Raw genomic sequence first — 13,699 nt, 5'->3', positions numbered from 1 at the left:
TGCTGGGCACTTTTTGGTTCTTAATTCTCAAAAACTGCTGCCAAACTCAAACTAAATGTTGTCCTTTTCTGTACCCTAGAACAGTTTGTTTCAAAATCAGCAAATTATTACTATTCAATTGATCTGTGGAATCAAGAAGTACAAAATTAAAGATCTCTACTTTCAGTGAAATATCCCACCAATTGTTTCTCGTCTTGTCTATGTACAATCTAGACAGTGTGCAGAAACTGCTTACAAGTTTTAATCATAAAGAAAAATAAAATGCTCAATACTGGCTGTCTAGTACAGAGAATGGGTACCAATCGTTGTCCATGATGTCCAGTTCTGATAAAACTGATAAAATAGCTGCATTCACTCCAGTAGCTTCTGTGGCTGCCACTGTTTACTGGCTTGCAGTAAAACGATCTAAAGTTCAATCATCCTGTGCAGGTGTAGTAGGTCCAGGTGGGGGTGACGTGGGATCAAGCCCACCCACTGATTTGGCTGTGTGTTGGATCAGTAGCATTGGTGCTAACATCCTGGCTAACAGTTCCTTCACTCTGAATCTGAAAAGTGTGTCAAGCTATCATTGGGTTCTGATGTTCAAATTACTTATTCATGCCTCTCTTTAACCCCTTTTCATCACTGTTTCTGCCAATTTTTCCCCAGTTTTTTCATTTTTATCTGATTTTAGCCACCTTCAAAGCACTTTACGACGTACACTGAGCTATGAAGTCAGACATTACATTGATTTGTCCATCCACATCATTAACATGAGCAAAAAAGGTAAGTTCTATTTAAGAAAAGGGGAATCAGGCTATATTGTACTACAGCCAAAATAAAGTCGCTTTTTTGTTTCTTTGATTATTGTGGTTTTTATTCAGGTCATATATAAATACGGTTATCACAGGTTAACTTTATAACGGACTGTGATCTGTAGCCATATACAATCTTTTCTACTGAGCATTAAGCCGGCCTGGCATCTATTCTTTTCATCAACATAAACTTTTCAATGAAAGCAATACTATCCTACCTGATATTTCATGTAAAAATGTATCGATAAATCCTAAAAACACACTATATTTCTCAGCCTTCCTGCACACAAAAACACAAAGAGTCTGTCTCTTTAAATACACACCTGGTTAATTATTCACAGCCCTGAGGGTCCACAGTTTAGCAGAGTGGCTGCCTGCGTAAGGACCTGTATTTCCTGATTTTATCTGTCAAGATTTCGTTATTCTGGGCACAGAATCAACTGCAGGCGCGTCATCACAACGTTTTAGTTTCTAGGAAGGGAGGGGAGGAAAGCGGGTCACAGAGCAGTTAAACCGACAAGGTGAGCAAGGCCTCTGCAGGTCTGCGAGGCTCGCTGGAAACAGATGTGAAACAGGAACTGGTATGTTTAACGTCTCCTCTGCAGCGAGCTTCCTGGAGCTGCGACCCGCCTCAGAAGGGGGGGGGGGCGGCAAACTGCTGCCTCATACTTTACCTCGGTCAGCCTGTGACCTACTTTTTGCCGGGATGTGGAGAGTCAAAACAAAAAGAGAAAAAAAAACGCTTGCAGCGCTGGTTGATTTGGAAAGACGACTTCGTTGAATGTCTTCAGGGAGTGTTTGGACAGTGACTGTGTTTTCTAGCTGCTTCTCAGCCACGGGCAAAAACACAGGCAGAGTTTGAATGTCATCAAATGGAAATACAGGGAAAGACCTCCACAGAATTAACTTTTAAAGGAAATACAGCATGACAATAAAGTTTGTGTTTCTGGAGATGAGAGAGTGTCATTGATCAGAGAAGTGGGCCAAAGGTCTGCTCAGTAAACTCTGCTCTGTGTACTCATCTCTTTCTCAGCAGCTTCTGACCCGCAGTTCAAACTCTGTGAACTTTTTGTCTTTCAGGCATGTTGAGTGGTTACGACATCCAGAAGCAAAACACATTTTATGTATTTTGGTGTCATTTTATACAACAAAAATGTTATACTTGGAGTAACAATCAAAAGGTAACTTCGCACATCTATTTCTCAGGACAGGTGCGTCAGAGGGCAGGGGCACAGAGGCAAACACTGTTTGCCTGATGAAGGTCTAGTACCAAAACATTGTAAATGAATACATCCTTTTTTGCAAGTTGGACAGTGTGCGGGTGTTACCTTTGAACTGTTTGCTGGATACTTGGAGTAACAAAAGTTAAGCTGTTATCAGAACTCACAGATTTTGCAGGACTCTCATAAAAGCTGAAACTTTGCATCATCCCTTGACTTTCTCAGGAGCAGTGTAGCCTAAAGCAGTGGGTCAGGACCCAAAAGTTGGGCGACGAGTTGTTTTCAATAGGTCACAAGTGTAAGCTAAATAAAACAGAGGCAGAAAGTCTGTGATGTACGGCAACCCTTAAACATACCTTTGACTTTCAAGGGAGTGCACGGCACATTTATAACAATGCATACTGAATACAATAGAACTGATTCAAAATCAGAATATGAGGGTGCAACAAGCTTTATGCTATAAAGGAGGCGGCTGGGGCGGAGGAGGTTAAGCTTTGCCAGCAGCAGCAGCATTAGTGTGGTCGATCTACATTATTGCAGGAATAAGTGAGAAATACGCCATATTTAAAAACGCTGCTGTGTTGAGAGAAAGAGCTGTGATCGGTTGTGGCAGCTTGGAGGTGATAACTGGGATCAGCTGATCACAGCTGGGTGTATGACACACGAACACTGAGCTTCATTTAGTGAACTGGTATAAATTCAGTAACAGTTAAATACTTCAAAAATAAAAATTTATGTTTTGGAGGGAAAAAAAGCTTAATAAAGTGTTTGTTGATGATTTTTCTAAATACACTGTAAAACACAACATCAGTTTTACTCAGAAACAGTGAGTTAAATTAACTCTTTTTTTGTAACCTGTTCTAAATACTTATTACAAACAAGTTACTTGTACTTCTTGGCCATAACAGCTAAAGGGCTCAATTTACTTTAGTTTACTTGGCTTAAAGGGGGGTAAATGGAGTTGTGTTTACTTAAAAAAATCCAAAACAGCGATTTTAACTCTATTTTTATGAGCTGATTAAACTCATTTTATTTTTAAGTGAACAGTACTCAAACAATGTAAGTATTTTTGTTATTACTCAAATTATTTGAGTTATGACAAATCTGCAGTTTTCCCAGAATGCCTTTGGGTGCTAAACCTTTACGTACTCTGTTTGCTGCTACTGTCTTGGCCAGGACACTCTTGAAAAGAGATTTTTAATCTCAAAGAGGTTTTCTCCTGGTTAAATAAAATAAATAAATAAAATGCACCACGAGTGAAGTTGCTGTCTCAGTTACATAGGGGGCGATGTTAATGTTATTAATGACTATGAATGCTGGATGGCACACTGACATTAATAAAATATCAACTACTGGTTCAGTGGATCACCAACGGCCGTTGTTGCAAATGGTTGCACAAGTTAGTCCACCTTAGGTGAAATGAAAACTTAAAAAATGTTTACAGAGAGTACTATTTGACATTTTAAGGTAATCAGTTGACTATGATATTCTGAGTGCTATGAACTTATCGTTGTTTACAGTGCACTAAAATATTTAGTACTGCACACTCAAAGTAGATGATTTAGCCGAAGTCCTGCAAACTTAAATTAACATTTGAATCATGAACTATTTCAAATCATCATTTGAAATAGTTCATGTTGAAAAGTACTGCACACTAAAGTTTTTTTTAACTCACAAAAGTCAAGTGGAGTTTACTTATTTATAAGGCAATGAGTTTCCCTTTTTTTTTTAAAGTAAGCTCAACTCATTTTATTTTACAGTGAAGCGATTTTAAGTAGATGTGTATATCACCTGTCTAGTTTAGAGTCATAAGGTTGTGGAGCCAATCTCAGCTGTCATTAGGCAGGAGGCGGGGTACACCTTGGACTGGTCATCAGTTAGTCATTCACAAGACTGACATTTAGCAACAACGGCCACACTCAAACACACACCTATAGGCAATTTAGAGACACAAATAAACCTAATGAGCATGTCTTTGGAGTGATGGGGGTAACTGGAGTGAACCTTTGCATGCAAATTAGAACATGCAAGATATACCCTGTCCAGCTCAGATTTGTACCAGAAAACTTCTTGTGTGAGGCGCCATCACCAACCCCTACGCCACTGTGCAAAAGTAATTATAGAGTATGGACTGGTTGTAAAGTTGTTGTTTTTTTAACTGTTCAATATACAACCAGTTTGTTGCACTTTGTGAACTTGTTTGCACTGCCAACTGGAAGAAGGTCATGTCAACACTTAGCACAGAGCAGTTGGACATACAGTACTGGGCACAACTTCTAGGCATGTTTGGGCCAAAAATGGAGGCTGAAGTAAGGCGTGGATGTGGCAAGTAAGCTGCCTGAGGGCACCATCAAGCATAAAGGAGGATTGACACAACCCCAGTCTTAACATCCATCTGTATATATCACCTGTCTATTTTGGTGTCACATGGGGATGGAGCCGATCTCAGCTGTCATTGGGCAAGGAGGTGGGGTACATCCTAGACTGGCCGCCAGTCAGTTATGGGGCAAACGAGAAGTCATACTCACATGTACAGATAGTTTAGAGTCACCAAACACCAGTCAGCAACCTACAAGCATGATTATGGACTGGAGGAAGCTGGATAGAATCCATGAATCCATGGGGAGCTTGCAAATTCCACACAGAAAGACCCTGTCCAACCGGGATTTGAACCAGGAACTGCTGCAAAGCAACAGTGCCAACCAACGCACCACTGTGCATTGCAACATTGTGTTAACTTTCCTGCTTAAGAAGACAAGTATCAATAGTAGTAGAGATAAAGACTTGGATCATTAAGGAGTATCAATGAGGGTATCAATATCAATCAAATTTAACGATCCCCATGCGTACATAAGAGGCTGACAGTTTTCCATCAGGTGGCGAAACAAACAGAGCACATGTCAGTGAGCATGGATCAGACCTGTAGGTTCTGAAGGTGATAAAGAGAGCGGTTGCTGCAGACATGAAAACAGGAAGTCCATCTCTGTCTGTGACTGTTCACCCACAGACAAAACACGCTCACATCATAGGCTGGAGAGTAGAAGATCTACTGTATGGCTCTCCAGTTACAAAAATGAAGCAATTTATCCTTGTAAATCAGAATAAATGACATGTTCAGCTGTCATTTTTCATTCTGATCTCTGATGTCTGCAGTGCTGCATTCACTTCAAGTCCATCGATGGATCCCAGCGTTAGTCATCGACATGCAGAGAGTATCGCTAACAGACAGATCTGGTCCCCACAGATTCATGGATTATTGTTCTCTCATCAGATCATCGGTCAGAGATGAAGATTGAGACGGCTCTAAATCATCACACCTCCTCTTCCCATCATGCTCCTCTCCAAATGAAGGCCAACTGACTCAATTAATGTGCCCACACTGAGACGCTGGGCTGAAAATAGAGGAATCTGTAATAACAGCTATGTTTGTGCATTACATAATGTCCTGTTAAAGTGTTGTTTTTAAACATGACACAATGCTGACACAACGTTTGGCATGCATGTGGAAAGAGCTGCATGTGGATTGAGGTTAGATAACAAGGAAGTAAAAACAGACTAGTATCCAACTGGAAGGTAATTCTGGACCTATTTTTGTAACCCAGTAGGTTTCAAGTGAACAAGGAGGCAACATTTAAGGACATTAAGGAAAAATCCTGCAATGAAAATCTGCAACTGTGCTTTTAAATATTTTTGGGTTTGAATGGCTGTTACTAGATTATCTCAGACTAAAGCAGTGAAACAGGCTCTAATGGTGGCAAAATTATGATTCAACACAGAAAATCATGCAATCAAAGTTCATATCAAACCATATTGATGCCTGTTTTGATAAAACAGCCACCAAAGAGACATCTGGACACCCAGAACTATTTAATTTAGCACATTATAGAAAGCCACTGAATACAGACCAAATTTCATCATGTTAATAGTAATGAAAGACCCAATGAAAAGGATTTTCTTCGAAAAATGTTGATCAAAATAAAGTATTTCCTCTGATTTATCATTAAAAATCCAGTAGAAGGGTCCACAATGATCCTTCTCTGTCTGTTTTTTTAATTTTCTGATGTAGGGGACTTCATGGGGCTTTTTCAGGGTTTGGGCTAGACCCCTTATCCCCAGTGAAGGCCAGTCTTAATGCTTTAGCATACCAAGACATTTTGGACAATGCTATGCTTTCAACTTTGTGGCAACATTTTGAGGAAGACCCTTTTATACTCCAACACGACTGTACCCCAGTGCACAAAGCAAGGACTATAAAGTCATGCTTTTTTGAGTTCAAAGTGGAAGAACTTGACTGGCCCACACAGAGCCCTGACCTCAACCCCATTGAGCACTTTTGGGATGAACTAGAATGGAGATTGCAAGCCAGGCCTTCTTGTCCAACATCAGTGCCTACCTCACAAAGGCCCTGCACATTGAAAAAAAAGAGTGTAGGCTGTTATAGATGCAAAAGGGGGGCCAACTTCATATGAAAGTACATGGGTTTGGATGCAATGTCATTACAGTCCCTGCTAGTGTAATGGTCAATTGGCCAAATACTTTTGTCCGTATAGTGTCCCATACCTACATATGTGGCACAGCCAATGTGGCATGTCAGGTTAAAGATGGCCTGTGCAGAGAGGCACGCTGTGTGCAATGTTAGGAGCAATTAAGTAATGTCCTGAACCTTCCTGCACGTTTGTGCACAGGTGTCGGCTTGTTTTGCAGTTCTATGAGGATTTAGTTCTCAATTGTTGGGTCGGGACAGAACAATGGGTTGCAAAGCAATCTTCATTAGGTCTTGGATGTGTGCCTGAAAAAAAAAAGTATGCCACAAATTCTATGAGGTGCTTTTATTTTGAAGGATTAGTCTCTATCTTTTTGTTCTGTTACCTTTTTTTGGTTCCATTTTCAGTCCAAACAGACCTCATAAAAACAGTTGGTTATGATGGAAAATTTGACCAAATTTGGGTTGCAGTTTGTTGTTATGGAGGTGGTGATGGGTCCTGATGCTAGATCAGTTAAAAACCTTTACTGTAGAGCACAATTGCTATGAAGCAATGAGAAAATAACATCTAATTTCCTGGTAATTTGCATTTTTTGTGTTGATTGGTGCTTGATCTTTCTTCTTGATCGCCCACCATTACACTCTCTCTGCTCTCTTTTATTTTCTAATCAAAGATTGTGTGAATTCTGGGTTCTTGATAGTCCTTTAAACCCCAGATCAGCATAGGGGTGCATTCTGTTATGTACATGAGGTGCATTTGGTGGCGGGGTCAGGTCAGATCGCAAACCAAAGCCTGTGTGGGACTTCCTGTACCCGGGCTGTGCTGCACTCTCTGCCCGGCCTGACTCACATTTCCACTGACATTTGTTTTGCACTCATCATGAGCCTATGACCTCAACGTTTGCTGCTTGAGGGTGAGCAACAGGGTGACAGGGGTCAGCTGGGGGTTGGATTAGGTCGCTCGCCGGCCAATGAGGAGCCAAAGAGCAGAGTGTCTGTCGATAATAAGACGGAAAGAGGAGGGGCAAGCAGACGACGAGCTTCAGGGTAGGTTAAAGAACAAAACAGAGAGGGAAGCGGGAGGGAGAGGTGGGGCAGACTGGCCGCGGGTGGAAGTGGCTGACTCAGGCGGGGTTCACCGAGTTCAGCGAGTAAATAAGTGACTGACTCCTCCAAGTGCATTCCAAGGCTCCACCTCACCCTCCCGCCCAGTCTTTTCTCGGGGGGATTCCTGGGGTTTCTGGGGCTGCTCTCCGCTCCGTGTGTCAACATTTCCAGACCCCGTTGCCAGCAGCGAACGAGGGGGGGGTGCTGCTGCGTGGCTCATTCACTTTACTGCACATGAAAAGGGGAAGGTCCACATACCCCCCACCCCCACATCCCTCCATCCCCGAACAAAAACATCCTGAGGGTCCCAGTCAATCGGCTAAATGAGCCACCAGAAAACCTCACACACTGCAGGAAAAGACTGACTCTCTCACTTTCATTCAGTCACAGAAATATTCCTCACAGCCAAGCATGGCTGTCAGTTGTATATGCAGATTAATACACCCCTGAAGCAATGCAGAATCTGGCCGTGGCACCATCTGCCTCGGCTTTTGCTAATCACCTCAGCCAGATGGGTTAGCAGATCTTTAGGAAGCTTGTTTTCCTGCTGAATAAAAATGTGCCATATCGGACTGAAGCACACAAATCTGCACAGAAAGAAAAAGTGGCAATACTAAATTTTATCCCTTCATTAATCCACGGCAGTATCCACATCTGAATGTTGTCAGCCGAATTGGATTTGGCTCTAGGACACAAACTGAAGCCGTCTTTTCCTTTTTAAAGCAAATTAGTCTCATGTTTTTCTCGTAAGTTGCAGGTTTTTTGGTTTCATTTCAGTCTGACATTACATTAGTCGCCTTGAAATGGAGATCGTAAAGTCATTAAGTCTTGTACAGGAAAGGCTTGGCGTTCAAGTGGTAACCATACGGGAACAACGTTGCTAGGCAGCAGCGACATGAATGCCAAAGATTGGTTGTTCTCTTCCTGCCTTTCTGTGTGGAAATGTTAACATTACATTATTTCTGAGGTTTAATGACGCACAGAGGAACAAGAGGCAACCCAATAAAGGTTATATCAAGATTACAGGTCACACAAATGGTTAAAAACTGAAGTCCTTGGGTTCAGCTTTTTCTGAAAACGTCATCAAACATGTCAGAAGTCATGAGCTCCATGCTCTGATGGAAAAACTAATGGCAGAGGATGCTATAACAATGTCTGTGTGTAGTTAGATATATGCGCATTACAACCAATAAAATAGCGGGGAACAGCATCTTCCTGCTCTTACAGTGATGTAAAATAAGTCAAACACTGCTCCTTTGAGGTTTAATTTCATTTTTATTTACTTTTAGCCTTATTTTCATAAACTTTTTGATCTGTAGCAAGTTATTTTTCCAGTGGTCATCCTAAATCGTTACTTCAATGTACTATGACTTCCTTGTTTTCTTTCAAAATAAAATCCGACTTTTTACGTGAACAGTAAGTTAAGTACACTAAGCCTAAGAGAGTTCAAATTTCAAAATAAAAGCACAACAATTCTTGTGCGGTTAATTTGTTGGAAAGCAGCTAAATGGGAGCTCCCGATAAGTATGAATGTGGTCACATTAATAAGTGAGTCATTTTGTACATGCACTCCTCCATAGTTCTTCATGCATAACCATAGTAAACAGTGTAATAGACAGAATAAACACTAGCTGTCATGGATCAAGGTCACAGGTGTTTTTGTACCACATAAAACACTTCCACGTGTTTCAAAAAAAAAAAAAAAGAATTTAGTGTTTACGGAAATTCTAATATTATTTCAATATTTAATTTTTCATGAAAAATTTTCGTATGGTTTAATATTTGTGTTTCAAGCAGGGCTGCCACATAATCAAAAAATTCAATTGCAATTAATCTCAGGATTTCTGCAGTTAATCACGATTAATCTCAGAATTTCTATTGTTAAACGCAATTAATCACAGAATTTCTTTAGTAAATTGCTGTTATTCACATCCTTTTTCATTGCAATTTAAAACAGTTTTTGATTTGTGTTGGATTTTTTTTCTGTCTCAAACTAAGGATAACTGACTTCTTGTTTGGATACAGACCTGCTTTTTTATCAAATCACAGATTTTAATGTGAACTCAAGCATGGAAAAAGGAACTTGTTATGGATCTTTAAGGAAGTAAGGGAAAATGTCTGTAAATGTTTACAGCTGCAGGGAGACATTGCAGTTAGTGTGAAAGGAATAAGGCATGAGTTTAATCATGATAAAAAGGACTAACCTAATTATGGATCTTAGTTAACCAAGATCAATGCGATTAACCTTGACAGTCCTAGTTTGTTTTGTGTTTTATTGAATATTCATGTTTTTCTGTCCAGTGAAATACTTTTGCCATTAACCTTAAGGGCCACCTTGGAACCCTCAGCTGATGGCTGCAACTGTGCTGAGTGTTTCAGGTTTATGAACGTGTACCTGAGGGAAATGTCTGTGAAGGGTAAAAAGGTAATATGGCCGTGAAGGAGTAAAAAAATCCATTTCATATTCAGCGTGTTTCACAGTCTGTTCAGGAGGTCGGTCCATGTTAATGATGATCACACACATGCACACTCTCACAGCTTGACAATTCAATGAACCAGCGTCACTTTCTCAGTGAAATCTGAGCCTCAGCACATCTGCGGTGTCTGAAGACTTCATCTGATTTCAGTTTCTGCAGCATCAGTAGAAACAGCGGGCAATCATTTTATTCCTCTGATGAAAAGTTCTGCATGGATCATGCTTTTAATGAATATTTTCTGATTTGATTCCTTCTCTAAAAATAGACTAGGTGAGGACTCAGGGCTGTTTGCGTGTTTGAACCTGTTTGTGAGTAATTTCAGACCTGAGCCGGCAGCAGCTGGGTTGTTTTTAGCTTTAGGTTGAACATTCCTGAAGTCCTGAGAACAGCGCCTGAAGTAAAAACTCGCTCCCAGACAATGGTGAGAGGTTGAAGGTGAGAAGAGTGGGGCCTTTGCTGCCTCTAATATATTCCAAGGAGGTTTCTAAAGTGCTTCGACGCCAATTGCCCCACATAATGGTTTCCATGGCGATGGGTCCACGGATCCAGGGCTGCTGTACAGAAATGAACCGGCAGAACAATGACCCCCCAACTTCCACCGCTCCGTTACGGAACATTTTTCAGCCGGCTCCCTTTTTCCGATCTGTGTCAGAAGGTAAGTAAACTCCGATTTACAGAAAAGAAAATCCGCTTTTGTCCGTGTTCCGTTTCCCTCTCGGCTGTTCCCATGATCCGTGGCTACAGACCCAAACTTCCTAAAGCCTTTTTTCCCACAGGCATCCTTTCAGCCTACGATCCTGACAACACAGGAGGAATTTGTATGCATCAATAGTTTGGAAGAAAACAACATCCTTAACAGAATCCACAAGTCTGGAGGACCACGTCCCCCTAGAGGGTCATTTAAAATCCTGCAGAAATAAAACATTTAGAAATTTTTACATAAATAGATCAATACTTTACTGATCCCTAAAGAAACTCAAGAGCTTAAAGAGCTCATTTAAGGCATCTATAGATCTTTTCAAGCTATTTCCAAGAGCTTTACGTCAATAATCCTTGAGCAATTTCAGACCTATTTACTACAAATGCAACTTGGAAGTACAACAAAGGAGAACTAAGGGAAGCAAAAAATAAAATTCTGAATGTGTGATATGACAATAACAGGAGGAGAAATAGAAATGGAAAAACACCCAAAGCACCCATCAGGACTTCCTTCATGGAAACTTGGTGGCACTGCTTCAAAAGAGCCTGCAGGTCACTGAAAACAAAGGCACACAATATCAAATATTGCAGAACTGACCATTGTTTGTGCTTCAACCCGCCGAGAGACGTTCTCAAAGACAAAATCTGTCCATCTGTTGGATGCTGGAGTTAAAGACCAGTATGACCACAACAACAAGACATCGCTCTGAAACTATATCACTAATCAATTTTGCTTCTAAAACCCTAAAGTCATCTTTCTCTCCAGCCAATCATGAGAAAGCAGGACAACAGACTCTAAATCAGGCCAAAACTGACACTAGAACCATAAACAGACCTAACAGCATGTAAGATAGGAAGAAAATCTACCTAAAATAAGACCCTTAATGGCCCCTCAAAACAGATGTGAGAGAATACCATGACAAAGAAATTACATATAAACTAAAAAAGACATGACTGGTAAATTTTTACCCCAAAAATGTAGGGTTAAAGACCCTGTAAAGTGGAATCCAAAACTTGTGTCTTAACACCCAAGATATGTTGGAATATGGTTGCTGTAAACATGTGAAAACACTGAGATCTACATGTGACTGAATTTTGGATTTAGACCGTAAGAAAGTTTTTCACCTCTTTCCTGGCTGGGTTTAATTTGGGCGGGGCAAATATGGGGGCTGGTGATGTCACCAGCCCACAATGGGGAATAACCCTGCCCCTCTAACACTACAATATAAAATCACAGAGCAGTTCATCTCAGTACAGTCTTTGTTAACTGATTTCACTGCCTAAATGAAAGTTAACAGTCAGTTAAATGCTGTTTTTGTTCATTGTGAGGTAAATGTGCCAAATTTATCAGCCACAGTGGTCTACAATCTTTAAAAGCACCACTATGGAGAGATCTGAGCCAGAAAATGGCCTTTTGTCTCTTCTCTGGCTAGAGTCAGTGATACAGGTCACTGTAAGGTCAAGGGACAGGCTAATAGTGGGTGCTTTCCTCAATTCATAATGTAGCATTTTATTTAATCTGAGAGTATGGTATTTCCCCTGAGTGGGCGTGGCCTCCGGTCATTCAACTGACACGCCCACACTATTCTAGAGCAGAATATACTGTCATTTTTCCTGATTTTGAAGTTTAATTTTATAAACTCAGAGATGTTTTATCTGACTAAAATTTGACCTGTTGGTTCATAACACAGTGCCCTATCATACAAACAAACCTAAACACAGATTTTTTTTTCACTTTACAGGGTCTGTAAGGTTTTAAAGATCCTTGAAACAGATGGAACAGATCCCATAAAAGGGGAAACCTTAGACCTGACAAAAACAATGCCTTCAGTCATGCAACGTGGAATAAAATTCCTCCTCCATAAGACACTAAAGCCGACCTTAAAAGACATATTCACTTGCTAGATCTGATGAAATTAGGGACGCAAGGATGAAATGGCAGACGTGGACAGCTGCAGATGTGTATCTTTTGTGTCTCACTTTAATGCTGGACTCTTGCACAGAGCAAATATCTAGTATTGGGTAGAAGATGTGACCTGTGACAAACACTGATCTGTTTTCATGGTTGTGGGGTCTTTTGGGGGGTAAGGAAAAAGAGCATCTGTATCAGCCACCTGTTTAATCTTTGTTTTGAACATCAGTGTTTGCATCCATCCTATTTTTTTTTACTATCAGTGCATTTCTGTGCAAATGGATTCTTAAGGAAAGCTGTCATCAGGCAAAGCTTCAATTTGAAACAACTGTGCCAAGACTAGTTGGATCTGACCAATCAGCATTATTTAAGGAGAACGAAGCGGTAGCTATAGGTGGGGTTTAGTTGATCGTGAAACCAGTGGCAATGCCTGCCATCAGTGTACTGTTAAGCTTGTATGTAACTGTAGTATAGCAGCAGTTTAATGAAAAGTGGGCCACATTTCTTAATTTAAACAAGAACAAATAGCCACACTGAAAGCTTCTAATGACAGAAAAGATGTTTTTGCTCTTGCCCTGGCCTGGTTTGGTATGAGTTTGCGGTACTTGTGGGTGTTTAGCTTGGATGTAGCCATATTATAGCGGCAGCTTTATCAGAACTGGACCACATTTCTTTATTAAAACAAGACTAAAGAGCCACATTGAAAGCTTCTCTTGGCAGAGATGTCTTTGCATTTCTCTCAACCGGAGAGATGCTGTTATTGAGATTGCACTTAAACTTAAATCACTCAAATGTGTGATTCCTCTGACTTTACTCATAGAATTGACTCACATCAGTCGACCTCTGCATGTGAAGAGAGTGGTGTAATGACTTGTTTGGCTGCAGAGGAGCTTCGACCCTGGATGATGTAACAGAAATGTCATCAGTGTCATCACAGCCTGCTGTCTGCAGCCTTCAAATTGAAGCCAGAAATCCTGTGTTATAAAGTATTGCAATGAAACTTGAAA

The 13,699-nt window shown here is 40.7% G+C and overlaps 1 protein-coding gene across 2 annotated transcripts in view; it reads right to left on the bottom strand.

The window, feature by feature from the left end:
* bach2b (BTB and CNC homology 1, basic leucine zipper transcription factor 2b) overlaps positions 1-13,699 on the bottom strand; it is a 192,751-nt gene that overhangs the window by 124,963 nt on the left and 54,089 nt on the right. The window lies entirely within an intron of this gene.

The sequence above is a fragment of the Cheilinus undulatus genome, linkage group 14, assembly GCF_018320785.1.
Source record: "Cheilinus undulatus linkage group 14, ASM1832078v1, whole genome shotgun sequence".
NCBI classification, from domain to species: domain Eukaryota; kingdom Metazoa; phylum Chordata; class Actinopteri; order Labriformes; family Labridae; genus Cheilinus; species Cheilinus undulatus.
This window is presented reverse-complemented; position numbering and strand designations above follow the sequence as displayed.